Raw genomic sequence first — 6,656 nt, 5'->3', positions numbered from 1 at the left:
AAAGGAGTTTCAGTCTTTCCTTTCTCCCTCATTGCTTGCTTGCGTCCTTGCTTCTTTCCTTCCTTCCTTCCCTCCTTGATTCCTTCCTTCCCTCTTTCCTTCCTTTTCTTCTTTATTATAGAAATTACAGTGATAGCTGCCAATGGCTTTTATTAAGATAGTATTAGAACATGTTTAACATTATGGGCAGCATCCATATACGTTTGAAGCTAATATAAGTGGGATTTTCTGATGAAATAAATTCTGAAGGCTGTGGTTGAAAAAGAGAAGCATCAAGGGAAGCACAGTAATATTAAGTTTGAAAACCTGCTGCTAATATTGCCTTGAACAATTGGATGCTAATGTTGTCTTTTGCAAAATTAAGAGACTGGTGAACATCCAATTTAAGGGATGAAAGAATCTAGATTTCTGTTTTGGCTTTTTCAGTGTTGAGCTGTTTACCTTACTAAGGTAACAAATATTGATATCAGTGTAGAATTTGAAGCAAATACTAGAGTAGGAAGTACAGCTTTTGGAATCACCTGCACATATGGAAATTTTCCTTAGAAACAAACATGTAAGCCTGCTTAAAATAGTTTCGATCAGTTTTTATATGGTATGAGAAAGAAAAATAGATTGTTTTATTTTATTTTTTCATTTAAAATAACAAAATTTAAAGCAAATTTTAAAGTGAAAAAGTAATAGTTTCAATACTATGAAAATAACAATTAGTATACTGATGTATTTATTTTCAGATTTTCTATGTAGAAAACAAATTATTAAAGGTGAGAATGCTCACTGGAAAGAATCATTGAAGCTAAAATATCACCAAACATTTTTTCTGTTTCATTTATTGTTTAAACTCTAACAATAGTTCTGTTAAAGAGCACAGCCTTACCTCATGCATCATTTTCAAAATTCCTGTTCCCCATGCTATCTTCCTTACAGGGCTTCCGACTCAGCATGCTGGTAAATGACAGAACCAGAAGTGAAATGTACTTAAAAATGGATGGTATTTAGCTAGATGCAGTCTACAGAAAAAAACATAATGCAGAGCAAAATATCTCAATCTGCCACCGCTACCCAAACATTTAGCATTTTTTCTCCTTTCCTGTTTTACAGGATGCAGCTACTATTCTGTAATTAACTTCATTTACAATATTTTGCTGATATCCAAGATTCCATAGTTTCCTACATTTTCCTCTTAGCATCTGCTTTTTCATTCCTCCATCATTGCCTATAAAATTAAAATGTCTTTATTCAGGAGCAAAGACTTGTTTTTGACCTCATGCTCTGCCAACGTGGAAATAGTTCCAGAGTCTTATCTCATATTTATACAGAATGCCAAATCCTGTTCCCTAATTGTCTCAGCTGGGGAGCCAGGAGTGCATAAAACAGCTGGTGGTAAGTGTGTATATAGCAAAGAGGTAGGGCAGACTCTCCTGCAAAAGGCAGTGCTGTGCTAAGAGTCTTTGCAGTTCGGGGTTCTTCCCTCCAGAGACAACAAATGCAATCAGTTCTGTTAAAACTCATGTAGTGTACACACCCACCTTCCAGATGGTAGTCTCTGACATGCAAAGTTACAGAGGCAGGGGTGCAGTTGTGGAGAGGTTCCTGTGACTGTGATAGGGTAAGGAGTGTTTTTAAACAAGCAAGTGATAAAAGCATTTAAGAAATGAGGAATTTGTAACTCTGCTCTTTCAGTCTCAGTGTTAATGCTGGTGTGCTTTGCAATCAGCATAAAAACTAAGGTGCTTTTTCACCCACTTGTACATGTGTTAAAGGTGTATTTTAGGTCTTCATTGTCTTTCTATCAGTGGGCAGGATGCTTATTAAAACAAAAATGCTACAAAATTGTGCATATTTTCTTCATAATGTGGTTTTTGCTGTGAGATTTGTATTCCTAAGCCTATGTTTTTTTTTGTCACTTTGAAGTTTAATTCTAATAAAAAGCCAATATTTGTTTGTCTGTTATATTCTCATATTTTAGCCAATGGAATAAAAAGTCACATTTGCTGTGCACTTATATGTTTTGGTTCATATATCTCTGTTTAATCCTTAAATATTCATACTTTATGAGTCATCTGCACCATAAAAAGGTGTTTGAAATTAGCATCTTACTGTCGCATTGCATATTTAGAAAAATATTAATAGAAAACATGTTTAAGAGATTTTTGCTTAATATGGTATTATCTGGCTAGTGTTATTTTAAACTGATAAGAATAAATACTATACTTGATCTTAACCAAAAGGCCGAGAAGTGATGGCTAGTGTTGTTTTAGATAAAGATAAATCCCAAAGTTAATAATTTACAGATTAATATTTTAAATATAAAACATAATATAATCTTTGTTTTTAAGAATGTTCCTCAACTGGAAGAAAAAAAGATAAATTTTTCAAAACACAGATTTCAAAATACAATGGGAAAACTAAATTGTTGAAATGATCTTCTGGTATATAATAAAATTTTTATGAGAGCTTAGGGTATGTTTCTTTCATATCAGAGTGTTGAGATTAGGACTTCATGATTTCTCTCAAAAATAAAAGTAAGTTAGTAACATAAGAGATATGAAGATATGACACTTACTTTATACAAAACTCTGTCATTTATTCATGCCTTAAATATACTGATGGTCTACTGTGGGCCAGACACTGTTGAATTTTCAATGGTTCTTTGTTAAGCCAGCAAGCATACAAGTAAAAAAACAAAAACAAAAAACAATTCTGCATAAATTAAAAGTTGAATGAAATGGCTGAAAACTAAAACCTTAAAGTGTTGCCTAACCTCATTTTTACATAATATGCATGCTGAAAAAAGAAGTGAAGCAGTTATACAATTTGCTAAGAAGCTGATAGTCAGGAAAGAGAAAGAAATTTACCCAAGTAGAATACTATCAACAGAAGAAAAAACAGCTACATCCCAGTTTCTTCAATATTTGCTGTAAAATTCATTTGATTTTGAATGGCATGGGAAATGTACATCCATTGATTTGCTTTTATTCAGAGATATTTCTAAGGGGGATTTTGCTGGGCTGTCATTCTGAAAATTAGTTTTCAAGATTGCATATTCCAGAATGGCATTCTCTGAATTTGTTTTTAAGTAAATGCCTTTGAGGTGATAAACAAATGCACAATCTATACCAATAAAATTTATTTTCAAATAAAATAATAAAAGGTTTTATGTATATTTTATATCCTTACCTAATAATAAAATAATTTATATTTTCGCCAGATGTCTTTATTATATCAGTCCAAAATTTTCTATTTCTCCAGTGAGATCAGCCTATTTCATACCCTGCTCTTGGGGGATATAGTAGAGAAAAGTGGAAAAATAGTATTTATAAGTTTGTGATAGTTCCAGCTATTAGGACCTCGAATAGATTGTTTGTTCCATGTACTTCCCAAAAGAAGCAGGTGGGTTTTTAGACTAATTTTGCACTTCTAGCCTGCAAAATCTATTCAATCACAGACACTGAAGGTGTCATGAAATTTGGCACACACAAAAAAATAAGTAACAGCCCTGGCTGGTGTGGCTCAGTGGATTGAGTGCTAGCCTGCAAAACAAAGGGTCACTGGTTTGATTCCTAGTCGGAACACATGCCTGGGTTACAGGCCAGGTCCCCAGTAGGGGGCATGTGAGAGTCAAGCACATGTTGATGTTTCTCTCCCTCTCTTTCTCCCTCCCCTCCCTAAAAATAAAATAAATAAAATATTTTAAAAAGTAACAAGCATGTCAGAATGCATGTATATAAATATAAGTAGTAGTGCATTTATGATAAATTATAACGTTTGTTTTAACATTTCAATCTTAATACGGATTAGATTATGTATAGACATGTGAAGGGCTATAATGAGTACTCACAAATAATTAATTATATTAAATTAAATGTTGAACTTGTAAAGAATATTTTTATTTAAAAATAATGTTTGTTGATCCTACAAATTATATATACTTTTATTTTTTTAACCTCTGTTAAGAATTCTCTGTAGTTGTCTCTGATAAAAATAACGCATGCAATAAGGTCTGATACATTCACTATAGTGTAAGGTTGAAAGCACAGATACAATAAAAAACTCTCTGGGCCTATAATAAGGTAATAAAAATGATTTTCACATTTTAAATACTGACAAATTGTAGGAGACCATTCTGCATGACGTGGGCCCAGCTCCCACTGGGAGATACACAGGACCCACACTTATAGCAGACCTTGTCCAGCAGAGTACACCTGTTGTGGCTGATGACGAGAATCAATACACAGGCGACAACAACCCTGTGTGGAAAAAGGGAACAGGCACGACTGCTCTCTCAAGGGGAGAGTGTCTATGGTGCCTCGGCCACTCCCTCAAGAGGAGAGCGCCCCGACCCTTGCCTAGACAGGCTTTTATTATATTCTCAGGTCTTCCATCAGAGAAATATTTATTACTTATTACATAGAATAGTATTGTCTACATTTTAGGTACAATCAAGCAAATGAAAATAACATGCAGAGGGGAATAGTGATGAGCCAATTGGCTCTGTCCTTGGGAAAATTCACACAGGCTTTGGAAATTACCTTGAAGATAGACAATACACTGTTGTTTTAGACCAGGGTGATGGAGTTTTAGCAGGAGCAAGCCATAACAGTCTATATGAATTTTCTAGGCCTGATTCCCACGGGAAAACTTGTTTTGAAAGTCTGGCTCCTGCCCACCACCTCGCTTCTGTAGGTTTTCCATACAGAGCTTGATGTGGGAAGCTTTGGAAAACCTTTGTTCACCCAAACCCCAAGGGCCCTGGGAGAGCGATAAGGCCATCTGGGAAAAGCAAACAGCAGGATATTCACAAGGGCTAGGGCTAGCAACCCCGCAGTTAGAACTAATTTTCACATTTGGCCTTTGTACTCTGCTTCTGCCACGTAGGTATAGGGAGCCTTATAGCTAGAACTAACTTCCGCATTCCGCTTCTGTACCCCGCTTTGCTACGTAGACAGGAAGACCCCGTAGACTAGATAAACCCCAAGAATCCTTTGTTTGGGGCTCAGAATTTGGAGATTGACTCCTATGAGCCCGTGCACGTTAATAAACCTCTTACTCCGGAATCCCTCAGTGTCTGGTTGCTTCATTTTCCTGTAACAAGCTGAGTCACATTTGCTACACCAAACAAACCAATCCCCTACACACACCCACGGATAGCTTCTCCCATGGGGGATCAGGCCTGCTATGTACCTAGGCTGCTTTGAGTCTTGCTTTTTGCTAAAAACTCCCTCACGCAGATTTGTGGCAAACATTTACTGCAAAGTAACTTCCTAAAAACCACACTAAACCTTCCAAGGACCAGTGTAACTGGTTCAACCACTCTTGCCTTTCATTTGCAAATATCCTTCTTGTGTGATGTAATTACCAGCATCCTTGCCTTTGTTTTCTGTAAAAGGTAACCACCTAAAGCGAACCTGTGCATAATAAATGAGGACCATCATGTAATGTGCCCAGAAACCCAATAAAGGCTGCCAAGCAAGGGCTGAGGCTTTTGCTCCCCTTGAGAGAAAACCTATGCTGTCCCTTTTCCTCCACCAGGCTGGAGGTCTGTGTGAACCTCTCATTTCATTCATAATGATGCAGACACTCAAATCATGAGAAGCTTCTGCATGCAACTTATAATAAAATGATCTGTTTAAATTTAGCAGCATTATAATAAATAAAAAAGAATTTGCTTATTTGAATAAACTAAATTTTTAGTATTGTATAGTATATTATGTGATAAAACTCACAGATGCATTTGCCACACCTTGAATTTTTACAGAAGTATGCCATAGAATTGTATGACTTTCAAAAATATGTATTTGATACATATTGAGGTCCTACAGATGATTCACCCCGTAACTGCTGCCACAAAAATAGGCAAAATAATACCTAATGCCCCTAATTTTTTCAATTTTGAGGTCACAATAATCAATTTCATCATTTTAGAAAGAAACCAACTTAATCCAGCAAGAGTAGTGCATTGGAAAAATGCTCAGAGCACACGAAGTTTACATACAAGTATAGGAGAAAAACAGGGGTCAATCACCAGTGGAGAGAGATACAGAATGAGGAAGAGCTAGTGCCAGGATGAGGCCTGAAAAGGCCAGGTGTCAAGCGGTACTGCTGAAACCTAGAAAGAGATCTAGAAACCTAGAAAGAGAGAAAACTGAAAAAAAGTTATCTAAAAGCAATTATGACCTTGTGTCAAAAGGTTCTGTTGGAACAAGATGAACCCCCAAAAGGAAACTGAAAACAATAGTAACACAAACTCAGTCCTCCCTCCTGATCTCCTGCTTGACTTCCTATATTGCTTGTTGGCTTAAACCATTTGGAGGCAAGGAAGCAACGGAGTCAAATGAAATGCATTAAACAAACCAACTTCCTGGGGCACTGAGTAAGGACTGCAGGGTGGGGAGTGCATCAGGGTAGGCGAGTGAATGATATATCAAACCTTCAACCTTTTTTACCCTCAGCTTCTCCTCCTTTTATTTGTTCAGGTGAAATATTGTATTTCTAGTACAGTTTCTCATCCTCCATGGTATAATCATAGATGATGGTAATTTGATCATATTCCTAAATGAAACATTCTTTTCAGTGTTTTTAATTTAGTGGAAGGGATTGATAAAAGTAAATATTTTACTAGCACAAGGCATAGTGCTATATTCATTTATTTTATA

At 36.0% G+C, this 6,656-nt stretch overlaps 1 pseudogene; it reads right to left on the bottom strand.

The window, feature by feature from the left end:
• Nucleotides 1–2,144: 2,144 nt before the first annotated feature.
• LOC119042002 (uncharacterized) lies at nucleotides 2,145–2,244 on the bottom strand (annotated as a pseudogene).
• Between the last annotated feature and the right edge of the window lie 4,412 nt (nucleotides 2,245–6,656).

Source organism: Artibeus jamaicensis, unplaced genomic scaffold (genome assembly GCF_021234435.1).
Source record: "Artibeus jamaicensis isolate MK-2021 breed Jamaican fruit bat unplaced genomic scaffold, CSHL_Jam_final contig_415, whole genome shotgun sequence".
Lineage (NCBI taxonomy): Eukaryota > Metazoa > Chordata > Mammalia > Chiroptera > Phyllostomidae > Artibeus > Artibeus jamaicensis.
The sequence above is the reverse complement of the archived record's forward strand: the minus strand, read 5'-3'. Positions and strand labels throughout refer to the sequence as shown.